Source organism: Idiotropiscis lumnitzeri, unplaced genomic scaffold (genome assembly GCF_059441095.1).
Source record: "Idiotropiscis lumnitzeri isolate Australia: NSW breed Sydney's pygmy pipehorse unplaced genomic scaffold, RoL_Ilum_1.0 HiC_scaffold_114, whole genome shotgun sequence".
NCBI classification, from domain to species: domain Eukaryota; kingdom Metazoa; phylum Chordata; class Actinopteri; order Syngnathiformes; family Syngnathidae; genus Idiotropiscis; species Idiotropiscis lumnitzeri.
Genome location: NW_028283652.1, coordinates 7501 through 26974, shown reverse-complemented (window position 1 = coordinate 26974; position 19474 = coordinate 7501). Strand labels below are relative to the sequence as shown.

The window sequence follows — 19474 nt, the reverse complement described above, 5'->3', positions numbered from 1 at the left end:
CAAAAGTTTTTTTTATTTTTGCGGTGCAAAAGCTTACAGCACCTGGTATTCCCAGGCGGTCTCCCATCCAAGTACTAACCAGGCCCGACCCTGCTTAGCTTCCGAGATCGGACGAGATCGGGCGTTCTCAGGGTAGTATGGCCGTAAGCGAGAATTCCTTTCAAAATTTTGCATTTTATACATTTTGTCTTTATTGTGGCAAATACTTCAATCCAAAAATACGTAACAAGAATCTGAAACTATAACCACAGTCACAAATGTGTCACAACAATCTACAATGCATGATTGAAGTCACAGATATATGACAAATATCAGCAAATGTGTACAATGATTTGTTGGCACATACACGTGGTTAAATGCGGACAAAAATCCGTGGATGGGCGACCTGTAAAAACTGGACCTTTTCTTACAGGTGACGTTTGCTACAGTCCTGCCGCGGACGACTCGCAAATGCGTGTGCTGATTTGCAAATGCGTGTCAGGAGACTTGTGTGTGGCTCCGTAGCTACACATTCGGACCACATGGGGGCACTAATATTATACCAGCCCCGTACCACCAATATATACACCAATAACTTGGGGGGGCGTTCACTGCTATCCACCCATGGTCATGTACCATTTATTTGACATTATTTAAATTAAATTGGAATAAATGGAAGAATAAAGTGGAACTAATAAAATAAGAACCAATGATATAACCAGTGAAGCTAAAAAAAATGAATGAAGCTTCTCCACACCTGCTAATTGCCACATTAACTATACTTCCCTTTATTGCATTCAGTAAACACCATTTTTTAAAATTGATTCATTAACTTTTTATTTAGTAAACACTCACTGCACCAACCCAACCGGACTGCATCGGGTCATCTGTCTGCTACACCTGTAGACTACGAGAGTCCCCTTTTGGTCTTAATGTGGAGCTCCGGAGCCACACTCAAGTCTCCAGACACGCATTTGCAAATTGCCACACGCATTTGCGAGTCGTCCACGGCGAGACTGTAGCAACACCCAAAGGCAGGGGACGCTGAATGTTGGCATTTTGTGCTCTCAGCCTGCCAGGCGAATATGTGGGAATTTATAAAAAAGCAGCTCGCATACTTGCTTACATTTGTCAAAAGTTTTTTTTATTTTTGCGGTGCAAAAGCTTACAGCACCTGGTATTCCCAGGCGGTCTCCCATCCAAGTACTAACCAGGCCCGACCCTGCTTAGCTTCCGAGATCGGACGAGATCGGGCGTTCTCAGGGTAGTATGGCCGTAAGCGAGAATTCCTTTCAAAATTTTGCATTTTATACATTTTGTCTTTATTGTGGCAAATACTTCAATCCAAAAATACGTAACAAGAATCTGAAACTATAACCACAGTCACAAATGTGTCACAACAATCTACAATGCATGATTGAAGTCACAGATATATGACAAATATCAGCAAATGTGTACAATGATTTGTTGGCACATACACGTGGTTAAATGCGGACAAAAATCCGTGGATGGGCGACCTGTAAAAACTGGACCTTTTCTTACAGGTGACGTTTGCTACAGTCCTGCCGCGGACGACTCGCAAATGCGTGTGCTGATTTGCAAATGCGTGTCAGGAGACTTGTGTGTGGCTCCGTAGCTACACATTCGGACCACATGGGGGCACTAATATTATACCAGCCCCGTACCACCAAAATATACACCAATAACTTGGGGGGGCGTTCACTGCTATCCACCCATGGTCATGTACCATTTATTTGACATTATTTAAATTAAATTGGAATAAATGGAAGAATAAAGTGGAACTAATAAAATAAGAACCAATGATATAACCAGTGAAGCTAAAAAAAATGAATGAAGCTTCTCCACACCTGCTAATTGCCACATTAACTATACTTCCCTTTATTGCATTCAGTAAACACCATTTTTTAAAATTGATTCATTAACTTTTTATTTAGTAAACACTCACTGCACCAACCCAACCGGACTGCATCGGGTCATCTGTCTGCTACACCTGTAGACTACGAGAGTCCCCTTTTGGTCTTAATGTGGAGCTCCGGAGCCACACTCAAGTCTCCAGACGCGCATTTGCAAATTGCCACACGCATTTGCGAGTCGTCCACGGCGAGACTGTAGCAACACCCAAAGGCAGGGGACGCTGAATGTTGGCATTTTGTGCTCTCAGCCTGCCAGGCGAATATGTGGGAATTTATAAAAAAGCAGCTCGCATACTTGCTTACATTTGTCAAAAGTTTTTTTTATTTTTGCGGTGCAAAAGCTTACAGCACCTGGTATTCCCAGGCGGTCTCCCATCCAAGTACTAACCAGGCCCGACCCTGCTTAGCTTCCGAGATCGGACGAGATCGGGCGTTCTCAGGGTAGTATGGCCGTAAGCGAGAATTCCTTTTAAAATTTTGCATTTTATACATGTTGTCTTTATTGTGGCAAATACTTCAATCCAAAAATACGTAACAAGAATCTGAAACTATAACCACAGTCACAAATGTGTCACAACAATCTACAATGCATGATTGAAGTCACAGATATATGACAAATATCAGCAAATGTGTACAATGATTTGTTGGCACATACACATGGTTAAATGCGGACAAAAATCCGTAGATGGGCGACCTGTAAAAACGGGACCTTTTCTTACAGGTGACGTTTGCTACAGTCCTGCCGCGGACGACTCGCAAATGCGTGTGCTGATTTGCAAATGCGTGTCAGGAGACTTGTGTGTGGCTCCGTAGCTACACATTCGGACCACATGGGGGCACTAATATTATACCAGCCCCGTACCACCAATATATACACCAATAACTTGGGGGGGCGTTCACTGCTATCCACCCATGGTCATGTACCATTTATTTGACATTATTTAAATTAAATTGGAATAAATGGAAGAATAAAGTGGAACTAATAAAATAAGAACCAATGATATAACCAGTGAAGCTAAAAAAAATGAATGAAGCTTCTCCACACCTGCTAATTGCCACATTAACTATATTTCCCTTTATTGCATTCAGTAAACACCATTTTTTTAAATTGATTCATTAACTTTTTATTTAGTAAACACTCACTGCACCAACCCAACCGGACTGCATCGGGTCATCTGTCTGCTACACCTGTAGACTACGAGAGTCCCCTTTTGGTCTTAATGTGGAGCTCCGGAGCCACACTCAAGTCTCCAGACACGCATTTGCAAATTGCCACACGCATTTGCGAGTCGTCCACGGCGAGACTGTAGCAACACCCAAAGGCAGGGGACGCTGAATGTTGGCATTTTGTGCTCTCAGCCTGTCAGGCGAATATGTGGGAATTTATAAAAAAGCAGCTCGCATACTTGCTTACATTTGTCAAAAGTTTTTTTTATTTTTGCGGTGCAAAAGCTTACAGCACCTGGTATTCCCAGGCGGTCTCCCATCCAAGTACTAACCAGGCCCGACCCTGCTTAGCTTCCGAGATCGGACGAGATCGGGCGTTCTCAGGGTAGTATGGCCGTAAGCGAGAATTCCTTTCAAAATTTTGCATTTTATACATTTTGTCTTTATTGTGGCAAATACTTCAATCCAAAAATACGTAACAAGAATCTGAAACTATAACCACAGTCACAAATGTGTCACAACAATCTACAATGCATGATTGAAGTCACAGATATATGACAAATATCAGCAAATGTGTACAATGATTTGTTGGCACATACACGTGGTTAAATGCGGACAAAAATCCGTGGATGGGCGACCTGTAAAAACTGGACCTTTTCTTACAGGTGACGTTTGCTACAGTCCTGCCGCGGACGACTCGCAAATGCGTGTGCTGATTTGCAAATGCGTGTCAGGAGACTTGTGTGTGGCTCCGTAGCTACACATTCGGACCACATGGGGGCACTAATATTATACCAGCCCCGTACCACCAATATATACACCAATAACTTGGGGGGGCGTTCACTGCTATCCACCCATGGTCATGTACCATTTATTTGACATTATTTAAATTAAATTGGAATAAATGGAAGAATAAAGTGGAACTAATAAAATAAGAACCAATGATATAACCAGTGAAGCTAAAAAAAATGAATGAAGCTTCTCCACACCTGCTAATTGCCACATTAACTATACTTCCCTTTATTGCATTCAGTAAACACCATTTTTTAAAATTGATTCATTAACTTTTTATTTAGTAAACACTCACTGCACCAACCCAACCGGACTGCATCGGGTCATCTGTCTGCTACACCTGTAGACTACGAGAGTCCCCTTTTGGTCTTAATGTGGAGCTCCGGAGCCACACTCAAGTCTCCAGACACGCATTTGCAAATTGCCACACGCATTTGCGAGTCGTCCACGGCGAGACTGTAGCAACACCCAAAGGCAGGGGACGCTGAATGTTGGCATTTTGTGCTCTCAGCCTGCCAGGCGAATATGTGGGAATTTATAAAAAAGCAGCTCGCATACTTGCTTACATTTGTCAAAAGTTTTTTTTATTTTTGCGGTGCAAAAGCTTACAGCACCTGGTATTCCCAGGCGGTCTCCCATCCAAGTACTAACCAGGCCCGACCCTGCTTAGCTTCCGAGATCGGACGAGATCGGGCGTTCTCAGGGTAGTATGGCCGTAAGCGAGAATTCCTTTCAAAATTTTGCATTTTATACATTTTGTCTTTATTGTGGCAAATACTTCAATCCAAAAATACGTAACAAGAATCTGAAACTATAACCACAGTCACAAATGTGTCACAACAATCTACAATGCATGATTGAAGTCACAGATATATGACAAATATCAGCAAATGTGTACAATGATTTGTTGGCACATACACGTGGTTAAATGCGGACAAAAATCCGTGGATGGGCGACCTGTAAAAACTGGACCTTTTCTTACCGGTGACGTTTGCTACAGTCCTGCCGCGGACGACTCGCAAATGCGTGTGCTGATTTGCAAATGCGTGTCAGGAGACTTGTGTGTGGCTCCGTAGCTACACATTCGGACCACATGGGGGCACTAATATTATACCAGCCCCGTACCACCAAAATATACACCAATAACTTGGGGGGGCGTTCACTGCTATCCACCCATGGTCATGTACCATTTATTTGACATTATTTAAATTAAATTGGAATAAATGGAAGAATAAAGTGGAACTAATAAAATAAGAACCAATGATATAACCAGTGAAGCTAAAAAAAATGAATGAAGCTTCTCCACACCTGCTAATTGCCACATTAACTATACTTCCCTTTATTGCATTCAGTAAACACCATTTTTTAAAATTGATTCATTAACTTTTTATTTAGTAAACACTCACTGCACCAACCCAACCGGACTGCATCGGGTCATCTGTCTGCTACACCTGTAGACTACGAGAGTCCCCTTTTGGTCTTAATGTGGAGCTCCGGAGCCACACTCAAGTCTCCAGACGCGCATTTGCAAATTGCCACACGCATTTGCGAGTCGTCCACGGCGAGACTGTAGCAACACCCAAAGGCAGGGGACGCTGAATGTTGGCATTTTGTGCTCTCAGCCTGCCAGGCGAATATGTGGGAATTTATAAAAAAGCAGCTCGCATACTTGCTTACATTTGTCAAAAGTTTTTTTTATTTTTGCGGTGCAAAAGCTTACAGCACCTGGTATTCCCAGGCGGTCTCCCATCCAAGTACTAACCAGGCCCGACCCTGCTTAGCTTCCGAGATCGGACGAGATCGGGCGTTCTCAGGGTAGTATGGCCGTAAGCGAGAATTCCTTTTAAAATTTTGCATTTTATACATGTTGTCTTTATTGTGGCAAATACTTCAATCCAAAAATACGTAACAAGAATCTGAAACTATAACCACAGTCACAAATGTGTCACAACAATCTACAATGCATGATTGAAGTCACAGATATATGACAAATATCAGCAAATGTGTACAATGATTTGTTGGCACATACACATGGTTAAATGCGGACAAAAATCCGTAGATGGGCGACCTGTAAAAACGGGACCTTTTCTTACAGGTGACGTTTGCTACAGTCCTGCCGCGGACGACTCGCAAATGCGTGTGCTGATTTGCAAATGCGTGTCAGGAGACTTGTGTGTGGCTCCGTAGCTACACATTCGGACCACATGGGGGCACTAATATTATACCAGCCCCGTACCACCAATATATACACCAATAACTTGGGGGGGCGTTCACTGCTATCCACCCATGGTCATGTACCATTTATTTGACATTATTTAAATTAAATTGGAATAAATGGAAGAATAAAGTGGAACTAATAAAATAAGAACCAATGATATAACCAGTGAAGCTAAAAAAAATGAATGAAGCTTCTCCACACCTGCTAATTGCCACATTAACTATACTTCCCTTTATTGCATTCAGTAAACACCATTTTTTAAAATTGATTCATTAACTTTTTATTTAGTAAACACTCACTGCACCAACCCAACCGGACTGCATCGGGTCATCTGTCTGCTACACCTGTAGACTACGAGAGTCCCCTTTTGGTCTTAATGTGGAGCTCCGGAGCCACACTCAAGTCTCCAGACACGCATTTGCAAATTGCCACACGCATTTGCGAGTCGTCCACGGCGAGACTGTAGCAACACCCAAAGGCAGGGGACGCTGAATGTTGGCATTTTGTGCTCTCAGCCTGTCAGGCGAATATGTGGGAATTTATAAAAAAGCAGCTCGCATACTTGCTTACATTTGTCAAAAGTTTTTTTTATTTTTGCGGTGCAAAGGCTTACAGCACCTGGTATTCCCAGGCGGTCTCCCATCCAAGTACTAACCAGGCCCGACCCTGCTTAGCTTCCGAGATCGGACGAGATCGGGCGTTCTCAGGGTAGTATGGCCGTAAGCGAGAATTCCTTTCAAAATTTTGCATTTTATACATTTTGTCTTTATTGTGGCAAATACTTCAATCCAAAAATACGTAACAAGAATCTGAAACTATAACCACAGTCACAAATGTGTCACAACAATCTACAATGCATGATTGAAGTCACAGATATATGACAAATATCAGCAAATGTGTACAATGATTTGTTGGCACATACACATGGTTAAATGCGGACAAAAATCCGTGGATGGGCGACCTGTAAAAACTGGACCTTTTCTTACAGGTGACGTTTGCTACAGTCCTGCCGCGGACGACTCGCAAATGCGTGTGCTGATTTGCAAATGCGTGTCAGGAGACTTGTGTGTGGCTCCGTAGCTACACATTCGGACCACATGGGGGCACTAATATTATACCAGCCCCGTACCACCAATATATACACCAATAACTTGGGGGGGCGTTCACTGCTATCCACCCATGGTCATGTACCATTTATTTGACATTATTTAAATTAAATTGGAATAAATGGAAGAATAAAGTGGAACTAATAAAATAAGAACCAATGATATAACCAGTGAAGCTAAAAAAAATGAATGAAGCTTCTCCACACCTGCTAATTGCCACATTAACTATACTTCCCTTTATTGCATTCAGTAAACACCATTTTTTAAAATTGATTCATTAACTTTTTATTTAGTAAACACTCACTGCACCAACCCAACCGGACTGCATCGGGTCATCTGTCTGCTACACCTGTAGACTACGAGAGTCCCCTTTTGGTCTTAATGTGGAGCTCCGGAGCCACACTCAAGTCTCCAGACACGCATTTGCAAATTGCCACACGCATTTGCGAGTCGTCCACGGCGAGACTGTAGCAACACCCAAAGGCAGGGGACGCTGAATGTTGGCATTTTGTGCTCTCAGCCTGCCAGGCGAATATGTGGGAATTTATAAAAAAGCAGCTCGCATACTTGCTTACATTTGTCAAAAGTTTTTTTTATTTTTGCGGTGCAAAAGCTTACAGCACCTGGTATTCCCAGGCGGTCTCCCATCCAAGTACTAACCAGGCCCGACCCTGCTTAGCTTCCGAGATCGGACGAGATCGGGCGTTCTCAGGGTAGTATGGCCGTAAGCGAGAATTCCTTTCAAAATTTTGCATTTTATACATTTTGTCTTTATTGTGGCAAATACTTCAATCCAAAAATACGTAACAAGAATCTGAAACTATAACCACAGTCACAAATGTGTCACAACAATCTACAATGCATGATTGAAGTCACAGATATATGACAAATATCAGCAAATGTGTACAATGATTTGTTGGCACATACACGTGGTTAAATGCGGACAAAAATCCGTGGATGGGCGACCTGTAAAAACTGGACCTTTTCTTACAGGTGACGTTTGCTACAGTCCTGCCGCGGACGACTCGCAAATGCGTGTGCTGATTTGCAAATGCGTGTCAGGAGACTTGTGTGTGGCTCCGTAGCTACACATTCGGACCACATGGGGGCACTAATATTATACCAGCCCCGTACCACCAATATATACACCAATAACTTGGGGGGGCGTTCACTGCTATCCACCCATGGTCATGTACCATTTATTTGACATTATTTAAATTAAATTGGAATAAATGGAAGAATAAAGTGGAACTAATAAAATAAGAACCAATGATATAACCAGTGAAGCTAAAAAAAATGAATGAAGCTTCTCCACACCTGCTAATTGCCACATTAACTATACTTCCCTTTATTGCATTCAGTAAACACCATTTTTTAAAATTGATTCATTAACTTTTTATTTAGTAAACACTCACTGCACCAACCCAACCGGACTGCATCGGGTCATCTGTCTGCTACACCTGTAGACTACGAGAGTCCCCTTTTGGTCTTAATGTGGAGCTCCGGAGCCACACTCAAGTCACCAGACACGCATTTGCAAATTGCCACACGCATTTGCGAGTCGTCCACGGCGAGACTGTAGCAACACCCAAAGGCAGGGGACGCTGAATGTTGGCATTTTGTGCTCTCAGCCTGCCAGGCGAATATGTGGGAATTTATAAAAAAGCAGCTCGCATACTTGCTTACATTTGTCAAAAGTTTTTTTTATTTTTGCGGTGCAAAAGCTTACAGCACCTGGTATTCCCAGGCGGTCTCCCATCCAAGTACTAACCAGGCCCGACCCTGCTTAGCTTCCGAGATCGGACGAGATCGGGCGTTCTCAGGGTAGTATGGCCGTAAGCGAGAATTCCTTTCAAAATTTTGCATTTTATACATTTTGTCTTTATTGTGGCAAATACTTCAATCCAAAAATACGTAACAAGAATCTGAAACTATAACCACAGTCACAAATGTGTCACAACAATCTACAATGCATGATTGAAGTCACAGATATATGACAAATATCAGCAAATGTGTACAATGATTTGTTGGCACATACACATGGTTAAATGCGGACAAAAATCCGTGGATGGGCGACCTGTAAAAACTGGACCTTTTCTTACAGGTGACGTTTGCTACAGTCCTGCCGCGGACGACTCGCAAATGCGTGTGCTGATTTGCAAATGCGTGTCAGGAGACTTGTGTGTGGCTCCGTAGCTACACATTCGGACCACATGGGGGCACTAATATTATACCAGCCCCGTACCACCAATATATACACCAATAACTTGGGGGGGCGTTCACTGCTATCCACCCATGGTCATGTACCATTTATTTGACATTATTTAAATTAAATTGGAATAAATGGAAGAATAAAGTGGAACTAATAAAATAAGAACCAATGATATAACCAGTGAAGCTAAAAAAAATGAATGAAGCTTCTCCACACCTGCTAATTGCCACATTAACTATATTTCCCTTTATTGCATTCAGTAAACACCATTTTTTTAAATTGATTCATTAACTTTTTATTTAGTAAACACTCACTGCAACAACCCAACCGGACTGCATCGGGTCATCTGTCTGCTACACCTGTAGACTACGAGAGTCCCCTTTTGGTCTTAATGTGGAGCTCCGGAGCCACACTCAAGTCTCCAGACACGCATTTGCAAATTGCCACACGCATTTGCGAGTCGTCCACGGCGAGACTGTAGCAACACCCAAAGGCAGGGGACGCTGAATGTTGGCATTTTGTGCTCTCAGCCTGTCAGGCGAATATGTGGGAATTTATAAAAAAGCAGCTCGCATACTTGCTTACATTTGTCAAAAGTTTTTTTTATTTTTGCGGTGCAAAAGCTTACAGCACCTGGTATTCCCAGGCGGTCTCCCATCCAAGTACTAACCAGGCCCGACCCTGCTTAGCTTCCGAGATCGGACGAGATCGGGCGTTCTCAGGGTAGTATAGCCGTAAGCGAGAATTCCTTTCAAAATTTTGCATTTTATACATGTTGTCTTTATTGTGGCAAATACTTCAATCCAAAAATACGTAACAAGAATCTGAAACTATAACCACAGTCACAAATGTGTCACAACAATCTACAATGCATGATTGAAGTCACAGATATATGACAAATATCAGCAAATGTGTACAATGATTTGTTGGCACATACACATGGTTAAATGCGGACAAAAATCCGTGGATGGGCGACCTGTAAAAACTGGACCTTTTCTTACAGGTGACATTTGCTACAGTCCTGCCGCGGACGACTCGCAAATGCGTGTGCTGATTTGCAAATGCGTGTCAGGAGACTTGTGTGTGGCTCCGTAGCTACACATTCGGACCACATGGGGGCACTAATATTATACCAGCCCCGTACCACCAAAATATACACCAATAACTTGGGGGGGCGTTCACTGCTATCCACCCATGGTCATGTACCATTTATTTGACATTATTTAAATTAAATTGGAATAAATGGAAGAATAAAGTGGAACTAATAAAATAAGAACCAATGATATAACCAGTGAAGCTAAAAAAAATGAATGAAGCTTCTCCACACCTGCTAATTGCCACATTAACTATACTTCCCTTTATTGCATTCAGTAAACACCATTTTTTAAAATTGATTCATTAACTTTTTATTTAGTAAACACTCACTGCACCAACCCAACCGGACTGCATCGGGTCATCTGTCTGCTACACCTGTAGACTACGAGAGTCCCCTTTTGGTCTTAATGTGGAGCTCCGGAGCCACACTCAAGTCTCCAGACACGCATTTGCAAATTGCCACACGCATTTGCGAGTCGTCCACGGCGAGACTGTAGCAACACCCAAAGGCAGGGGACGCTGAATGTTGGCATTTTGTGCTCTCAGCCTGTCAGGCGAATATGTGGGAATTTATAAAAAAGCAGCTCGCATACTTGCTTACATTTGTCAAAAGTTTTTTTTATTTTTGCGGTGCAAAAGCTTACAGCACCTGGTATTCCCAGGCGGTCTCCCATCCAAGTACTAACCAGGCCCGACCCTGCTTAGCTTCCGAGATCGGACGAGATCGGGCGTTCTCAGGGTAGTATGGCCGTAAGCGAGAATTCCTTTCAAAATTTTGCATTTTATACATTTTGTCTTTATTGTGGCAAATACTTCAATCCAAAAATACGTAACAAGAATCTGAAACTATAACCACAGTCACAAATGTGTCACAACAATCTACAATGCATGATTGAAGTCACAGATATATGACAAATATCAGCAAATGTGTACAATGATTTGTTGGCACATACACGTGGTTAAATGCGGACAAAAATCCGTGGATGGGCGACCTGTAAAAACTGGACCTTTTCTTACAGGTGACGTTTGCTACAGTCCTGCCGCGGACGACTCGCAAATGCGTGTGCTGATTTGCAAATGCGTGTCAGGAGACTTGTGTGTGGCTCCGTAGCTACACATTCGGACCACATGGGGGCACTAATATTATACCAGCCCCGTACCACCAATATATACACCAATAACTTGGGGGGGCGTTCACTGCTATCCACCCATGGTCATGTACCATTTATTTGACATTATTTAAATTAAATTGGAATAAATGGAAGAATAAAGTGGAACTAATAAAATAAGAACCAATGATATAACCAGTGAAGCTAAAAAAAATGAATGAAGCTTCTCCACACCTGCTAATTGCCACATTAACTATACTTCCCTTTATTGCATTCAGTAAACACCATTTTTTAAAATTGATTCATTAACTTTTTATTTAGTAAACACTCACTGCACCAACCCAACCGGAATGCATCGGGTCATCTGTCTGCTACACCTGTAGACTACGAGAGTCCCCTTTTGGTCTTAATGTGGAGCTCCGGAGCCACACTCAAGTCTCCAGACACGCATTTGCAAATTGCCACACGCATTTGCGAGTCGTCCACGGCGAGACTGTAGCAACACCCAAAGGCAGGGGACGCTGAATGTTGGCATTTTGTGCTCTCAGCCTGTCAGGCGAATATGTGGAAATTTATAAAAAAGCAGCTCGCATACTTGCTTACATTTGTCAAAAGTTTTTTTTATTTTTGCGGTGCAAAAGCTTACAGCACCTGGTATTCCCAGGCGGTCTCCCATCCAAGTACTAACCAGGCCCGACCCTGCTTAGCTTCCGAGATCGGACGAGATCGGGCGTTCTCAGGGTAGTATGGCCGTAAGCGAGAATTCCTTTCAAAATTTTGCATTTTATACATGTTGTCTTTATTGTGGCAAATACTTCAATCCAAAAACACGTAACAAGAATTTGAAACTATAACCACAGTCACAAATGTGTCACAACAATCTACAATGCATGATTGAAGTCACAGATATATGACAAATATCAGCAAATGTGTACAATGATTTGTTGGCACATACACATGGTTAAATGCGGACAAAAATCCGTAGATGGGCGACCTGTAAAAACGGGACCTTTTCTTACAGGTGACGTTTGCTACAGTCCTGCCGCGGACGACTCGCAAATGCGTGTGCTGATTTGCAAATGCGTGTCAGGAGACTTGTGTGTGGCTCCGTAGCTACACATTCGGACCACATGGGGGCACTAATATTATACCAGCCCCGTACCACCAATATATACACCAATAACCTGGGGGGGCGTTCACTGCTATCCACCCATGGTCATGTACCATTTATTTGACATTATTTAAATTAAATTGGAATAAATGGAAGAATAAAGTGGAACTAATAAAATAAGAACCAATGATATAACCAGTGAAGCTAAAAAAAAATGAATGAAGCTTCTCCACACCTGCTAATTGCCACATTAACTATACTTCCCTTTATTGCATTCAGTAAACACCATTTTTTAAAATTGATTCATTAACTTTTTATTTAGTAAACACTCACTGCACCAACCCAACCGGACTGCATCGGGTCATCTGTCTGCTACACCTGTAGACTACGAGAGTCCCCTTTTGGTCTTAATGTGGAGCTCCGGAGCCACACTCAAGTCTCCAGACACGCATTTGCAAATTGCCACACGCATTTGCGAGTCGTCCACGGCGAGACTGTAGCAACACCCAAAGGCAGGGGACGCTGAATGTTGGCATTTTGTGCTCTCAGCCTGTCAGGCGAATATGTGGAAATTTATAAAAAAGCAGCTCGCATACTTGCTTACATTTGTCAAAAGTTTTTTTTATTTTTGCGGTGCAAAAGCTTACAGCACCTGGTATTCCCAGGCGGTCTCCTATCCAAGTACTAACCAGGCCCGACCCTGCTTAGCTTCCGAGATCGGGCGTTCTCAGGGTAGTATGGCCGTAAGCGAGAATTCCTTTCAAAATTTTGCATTTTATACATGTGGTCTTTATTGTGGCAAATACTTCAATCCAAAAATACGTAACAAGAATCTGAAACTATAACCACAGTCACAAATGTGTCACAACAATCTACAATGCATGATTGAAGTCACAGATATATGACAAATATCAGCAAATGTGTACAATGATTTGTTGGCACATACACATGGTTAAATGCGGACAAAAATCCGTAGATGGGCGACCTGTAAAAACGGGACCTTTTCTTACAGGTGACGTTTGCTACAGTCCTGCCGCGGACGACTCGCAAATGCGTGTGCTGATTTGCAAATGCGTGTCAGGAGACTTGTGTGTGGCTCCGTAGCTACACATTCGGACCACATGGGGGCACTAATATTATACCAGCCCCGTACCACCAATATATACACCAATAACTTGGGGGGGCGTTCACTGCTATCCACCCATGGTCATGTACCATTTATTTGACATTATTTAAATTAAATTGGAATAAATGGAAGAATAAAGTGGAACTAATAAAATAAGAACCAATGATATAACCAGTGAAGCTAAAAAAAATGAATGAAGCTTCTCCACACCTGCTAATTGCCACATTAACTATACTTCCCTTTATTGCATTCAGTAAACACCATTTTTTAAAATTGATTCATGAACTTTTTATTTAGTAAACACTCACTGCACCAACCCAACCGGACTGCATCGGGTCATCTGTCTGCTACACCTGTAGACTACGAGAGTCCCCTTTTGGTCTTAATGTGGAGCTCCGGAGCCACACTCAAGTCTCCAGACACGCATTTGCAAATTGCCACACGCATTTGCGAGTCGTCCACGGCGAGACTGTAGCAACACCCAAAGGCAGGGGACGCTGAATGTTGGCATTTTGTGCTCTCAGCCTGTCAGGCGAATATGTGGAAATTTATAAAAAAGCAGCTCGCATACTTGCTTACATTTGTCAAAAGTTTTTTTTATTTTTGCGGTGCAAAAGCTTACAGCACCTGGTATTCCCAGGCGGTCTCCCATCCAAGTACTAACCAGGCCCGACCCTGCTTAGCTTCCGAGATCGGACGAGATCGGGCGTTCTCAGGGTAGTATGGCCGTAAGCGAGAATTCCTTTCAAAATTTTGCATTTTATACATGTTGTCTTTATTGTGGCAAATACTTCAATCCAAAAATACGTAACAAGAATCTGAAACTATAACCACAGTCACAAATGTGTCACAACAATCTACAATGCATGATTGAAGTCACAGATATATGACAAATATCAGCAAATGTGTACAATGATTTGTTGGCACATACACATGGTTAAATGCGGACAAAAATCCGTAGATGGGCGACCTGTAAAAACGGGACCTTTTCTTACAGGTGACGTTTGCTACAGTCCTGCCGCGGACGACTCGCAAATGCGTGTGCTGATTTGCAAATGCGTGTCAGGAGACTTGTGTGTGGCTCCGTAGCTACACATTCGGACCACATGGGGGCACTAATATTATACCAGCCCCGTACCACCAATATATACACCAATAACTTGGGGGGGCGTTCACTGCTATCCACCCATGGTCATGTACCATTTATTTGACATTATTTAAATTAAATTGGAATAAATGGAAGAATAAAGTGGAACTAATAAAATAAGAACCAATGATATAACCAGTGAAGCTAAAAAAAATGAATGAAGCTTCTCCACACCTGCTAATTGCCACATTAACTATACTTCCCTTTATTGCATTCAGTAAACACCATTTTTTTAAATTGATTCATTAACTTTTTATTTAGTAAACACTCACTGCACCAACCCAACCGGACTGCATCGGGTCATCTGTCTGCTACACCTGTAGACTACGAGAGTCCCCTTTTGGTCTTAATGTGGAGCTCCGGAGCCACACTCAAGTCTCCAGACACGCATTTGCAAATTGCCACACGCATTTGCGAGTCGTCCACGGCGAGACTGTAGCAACACCCAAAGGCAGGGGACGCTGAATGTTGGCATTTTGTGCTCTCAGCCTGTCAGGCGAATATGTGGAAATTTATAAAAAAGCAGCTCGCATACTTGCTTACATTTGTCAAAAGTTTTTTTTATTTTTGCGGTGCAAAAGCTTACAGCACCTGGTATTCCCAGGCGGTCTCCCATCCAAGTACTAACCAGGCCCGACCCTGCTTAGCTTCCGAGATCGGACGAGATCGGTCGTTCTTTTTTTTATTTTTTTTTTATTATTGTAAAAAAAACATCTGTACAAATAGAGGTTTGACTCAAGATCCAAACATTCGTGAACAAACATCAGTAGGGATGTCCAACGATAGACAGTCGTAACCAAGGATGCATTTTAAAAATGAAAGTCCAGACTGTTGTCAGCAGAGAAAGTTACTAGTCCGTTGTTTACTGCCAAGTCGTCTTGAAAACGTTGGGGTCGATGTTCCTGAAGATGGGTGAGATGGGAGATGACCAACGATTTGAAGATGGACCAGTGATCGCCTTTCCTTTTTTCATGCAGGTGGATGTTTCTTGTGATGACGATGGAATGACGTGCTATGGCCAAGAGCAGCTTGAGGGCTTTGACATTTAGGCCTTTCCATGGTGAAGGGATGATACCGAACAGGAGAAGCCAGGAATTCTGGTCACCGCCACCACCGACTACCGGCGAGGGGAGTTTCACCCCCAGCCTCCTGGCAATGAGATCTTCTAGTCTGGATCTGAAATGTCGCACGACTCGGCATTGGAGAATGAGATGGTGAAAATCCTCCGGTTCCTCTCCGCACACTGGACATGTCCTGTCATAGGCACTTGGTAGAAAAGCATGCAGCGTTGTACATGGAAAGATTATCCTGTGTCTTATTTTAAAATCAGTGTTACTTACCTTGGGTGGAGTACACCAGTTAAACATGTCAGCCCAGATGGACGAGGGAGCCAGGGTGGGGTATGCCTGACGCCACGCGTTTTCTGCTGCTGGCTTTTTCAGTATTTTGGTTAGCAACACATGATAGAGTAGTTTTGTTGTGCACTCTGCCAGTCTAGTCGGTCGAGCCCCAAAGGTCAGCACATAATTTAAATCTGACTTCGTGGTGGTGTGTTCACTCTGTGACATCCGCCCCAGAAGGTGCCCCCAGTGGCAATGCACGGAGTCTCTGATTTTTCCCACTGAGCGCAACACAGTGGCCCTTCGAAAGGGAACTTTGTGGAAGCGAAACAAGGTGCGAATGCGTTCAATGTTAAAATTCCCTTTCTGGTCTAATAAATCACCCATTGTTCGGATGTGTGCACTTTCTAAAACCCCACTTAACATCCTTTCCCCACTCCCTGGCTCACCGCCCAGGAGATCGGGATTGAACCTAAGTGGAATGTTCTGCAGTTGATGGAGTGACATTGGCTCTGTCCTAACCCATGGCCGCAATGCCCACCACGCCTCTAAGATTTCTTTTTCGAAGGGGTCCAGAGGGGGGAACATCTTGCGAGGCAACATCTGGCAGAGATTGAAGACGCCGTAGCAGCCTAGACCCTCTAAAATTGGCAGAAGAAAATCCTTCCAGGGAGCTGAGAAGGCAGGATTTAAAAACTTTCTGAGCAGCTTCAAGCGTAGTGCAGCCTTTTTTGTGCCAATGTCTGTCAAATTTAAGCCACCTGCTTGGACATCACCGATCAAGGTATAGTGCCCAATGAAACCTCTTTCCCTCTTCCACATGAAATAATTAAAAGTTAAATTTAATCTATTTAAAACATTCGCGGACATGTGAGTGACAGTCAGTGAGTGAATTAATTTTGAAATACACAGGTTATTGATGACCAATATTTTCCCTTTCAGAGTTAAATTCCTGAATTTCCACATATCTAAAGTGGATTTTACTTGTGGTAAAACTGTTTCCCATTGCTGTTCATCACAACGAGAAGTGTTCTCCCCAATCCAAACACCAAGGATTTTTTGGCTGAGTGTGGCCTCTTTAAAACCCCAGGTCTTTGGCACAGCGCTGGTGGTACCAAAAACGGCCATGGTGGACTTATCAAAATTGACTTTTGCACCCGAGGCTTGGCAGAAAATGTTGAGCTCGTTGAGAGCTACACTTAGACTCTCCACGTCTCTGACAAACAGGTTTGTATCGTCCGCATACTGTAGAATCTTAACTACGCGTCCACTTGGTGTCCAAATGCCTTTTATGCTGTTATTTTGTTTGAGGAGGGCCGCAAGTGGTTCTACAACAAGGCTAAAGAGTAGTGAGGACAGGGGGCACCCCTGTCTCACTGACCTTCCCAATTTAACAGGTCCTGTCAGTAGTCCGTTCACTTTGATTTTACTGGCTGCGTTTGCATACAGACGTTTTATCCAATTGGTAAAGGAAGACCCAAATCCAAATTTGTCAAGCACCTTCCATAAAAAAGGGTGCTCCACCCTATCAAAGGCTTTTTCTAAATCGAGGCTGACATGAATTCCGCACGAGGCAGCCATGTGTTTAGTTAAATACTTTATACTTAAAATAGTGTCTGAAATATCCCTTGTCGGAATGCTATATGACTGCGTTTCGGAGATGATGGTACCCATTACTTTTTTGAGACGAGCTGCTAAAACTTTGGCTAAGATTTTATAGTCAGTGTTCAAAAGACTAATCGGTCTATAGTTGCTCAATTGTTCAGACGCACCTTTCTTGTGTATTAACGTAACGGTACCTTCGCAAAATGATGAAGGGACCAGATCTTTTTTTTCCATGTGATGAAACAAATTGAGCAAGATAGGTGACAGCTTTTTCATAAAAGCCTTAAAGAACTCAGCCGTTAGACCATCGCAACCTGGGCTTTTTTTATTATTTAGATCTTGGATTGCCTTTGTGATTTCGAATTCGGACATTGAGTTGTCGCACATGTCTTTATCGTCCACACTCAGTACACGGTTTAAGGCGGCTATGGCCTCGGTGGCATGATCTGTCAACGGTTGTCGGAATTTGAAGAGATCAGTATAGAAAAATTCGACCTCTTCTAAAATGTCATCAATGTCCGTGACCATCGCGTGAGATTTGTGAGACCACAATTTAGATATATATGCTTTTCCTTGTTTATTTTTTTCCAGTCCCAAAAAGTACGCTGTTGATCGCTCGCCCTCTACAGCATTTTGAGCTTTGGCCCTCAGGGCTGCCCCTCTACACTTCTTTGCTTCAAGCAGCTCGAGTTTATGTTGCAGCGAGAAAAATAACGGGTCCACAGGCCCACGTGTTATCGCCGCAGATAGAGTTATTTTCAGCAATTGGTCTCTCACAGTGTTCTCCTCTAATTTTTCCACCCAAGACTTAGCTCTACAATGATTAATTGACAATTTTTTTAAACGTAGTTTGACACTTTCCCACCAGTCTGTGATCCTGTCTACATACTTAGACTCCTCCTTTATCCCATCAAGAAAATAGTTTACTTTTGAAATAAAGCTCTCATCTTCTAGAAGCGACTTATTGAAGACCCAGAGACCACCGGTCCGCCTGCTTTTGTATAGACATAGATCAAACGACAGTAGCGCGTGATCACTCTGTCCAGACCATGTGTACTTGGGATTGTCCAGTCTCTGCGCAAGGGAAGCAGACGCTAAGCACAAATCAATGCGCGATTGTTTAAGCGTGCCCAGTACTATTTGTTTGCGCGAGAAAGCCCTCCCCCTGAGGTTTAGGGTTCTCCAGATTTCTAACATATTGTTGTTGTTGATCAAGTTCAGTAGACAATTTCTGCTGACATCATTTTTGTAGGTGTTGTTGACACTAATGTCCAATTTACTCAGGGCGACATTGAAGTCGCCAGTCATGATTGTTCTATTGTTGACAAAAGAAAACACATGTAAGAAAAAGTCTCGTCTTTTTAGCTCCAGGTTTGGTGCATGGAGGTTGATGAGTCGGAGAGGCAATGAGCCATTAAAGTCTACCACTATAAATCTGCCCCCCGGATCAGCATGCACCAGGTTGGGGTGGCCCAGTGCACAGGTCCTAGACAGGATTGCTACGCCACAAGACCTGGGGGAGCCGAGGGCTAC

The 19474-nt window shown here is 43.0% G+C and overlaps 13 non-coding genes and 1 pseudogene across 13 annotated transcripts; all 14 read right to left on the bottom strand.

Moving 5' to 3' along the window:
* Window positions 1-30: 30 nt before the first annotated feature.
* On the bottom strand, window positions 31-149 carry LOC148315141 (5S ribosomal RNA). Its single transcript, XR_015841048.1, has one exon. It is a non-coding gene; the product is annotated as a 5S ribosomal RNA (ribosomal RNA).
* Window positions 150-1141: 992 nt separating this feature from the next.
* Window positions 1142-1260, bottom strand: LOC148315140 (5S ribosomal RNA). The gene has a single exon (XR_015841037.1). It is a non-coding gene; the product is annotated as a 5S ribosomal RNA (ribosomal RNA).
* A 992-nt stretch (window positions 1261-2252) lies between these two features.
* LOC148315139 (5S ribosomal RNA) lies at window positions 2253-2371 on the bottom strand. The gene has a single exon (XR_015841026.1). It is a non-coding gene; the product is annotated as a 5S ribosomal RNA (ribosomal RNA).
* A 992-nt stretch (window positions 2372-3363) lies between these two features.
* LOC148315138 (5S ribosomal RNA) lies at window positions 3364-3482 on the bottom strand. The gene has a single exon (XR_015841015.1). It is a non-coding gene; the product is annotated as a 5S ribosomal RNA (ribosomal RNA).
* A 992-nt stretch (window positions 3483-4474) lies between these two features.
* LOC148315137 (5S ribosomal RNA) lies at window positions 4475-4593 on the bottom strand. Its single transcript, XR_015841004.1, has one exon. It is a non-coding gene; the product is annotated as a 5S ribosomal RNA (ribosomal RNA).
* Window positions 4594-5585: 992 nt separating this feature from the next.
* LOC148315136 (5S ribosomal RNA) lies at window positions 5586-5704 on the bottom strand. Its single transcript, XR_015840993.1, has one exon. It is a non-coding gene; the product is annotated as a 5S ribosomal RNA (ribosomal RNA).
* Window positions 5705-6696: 992 nt separating this feature from the next.
* Window positions 6697-6815, bottom strand: LOC148315135 (5S ribosomal RNA). The gene has a single exon (XR_015841240.1). It is a non-coding gene; the product is annotated as a 5S ribosomal RNA (ribosomal RNA).
* A 992-nt stretch (window positions 6816-7807) lies between these two features.
* On the bottom strand, window positions 7808-7926 carry LOC148315134 (5S ribosomal RNA). Its single transcript, XR_015840982.1, has one exon. It is a non-coding gene; the product is annotated as a 5S ribosomal RNA (ribosomal RNA).
* A 992-nt stretch (window positions 7927-8918) lies between these two features.
* LOC148315133 (5S ribosomal RNA) lies at window positions 8919-9037 on the bottom strand. The gene has a single exon (XR_015840970.1). It is a non-coding gene; the product is annotated as a 5S ribosomal RNA (ribosomal RNA).
* A 992-nt stretch (window positions 9038-10029) lies between these two features.
* Window positions 10030-10148, bottom strand: LOC148315132 (5S ribosomal RNA). The gene has a single exon (XR_015841082.1). It is a non-coding gene; the product is annotated as a 5S ribosomal RNA (ribosomal RNA).
* A 992-nt stretch (window positions 10149-11140) lies between these two features.
* Window positions 11141-11259, bottom strand: LOC148315131 (5S ribosomal RNA). Its single transcript, XR_015840959.1, has one exon. It is a non-coding gene; the product is annotated as a 5S ribosomal RNA (ribosomal RNA).
* Window positions 11260-12251: 992 nt separating this feature from the next.
* LOC148315130 (5S ribosomal RNA) lies at window positions 12252-12370 on the bottom strand. Its single transcript, XR_015840948.1, has one exon. It is a non-coding gene; the product is annotated as a 5S ribosomal RNA (ribosomal RNA).
* Window positions 12371-13363: 993 nt separating this feature from the next.
* On the bottom strand, window positions 13364-13472 carry LOC148315129 (5S ribosomal RNA; annotated as a pseudogene).
* A 992-nt stretch (window positions 13473-14464) lies between these two features.
* LOC148315128 (5S ribosomal RNA) lies at window positions 14465-14583 on the bottom strand. The gene has a single exon (XR_015840937.1). It is a non-coding gene; the product is annotated as a 5S ribosomal RNA (ribosomal RNA).
* Window positions 14584-19474: the final 4891 nt, after the last annotated feature.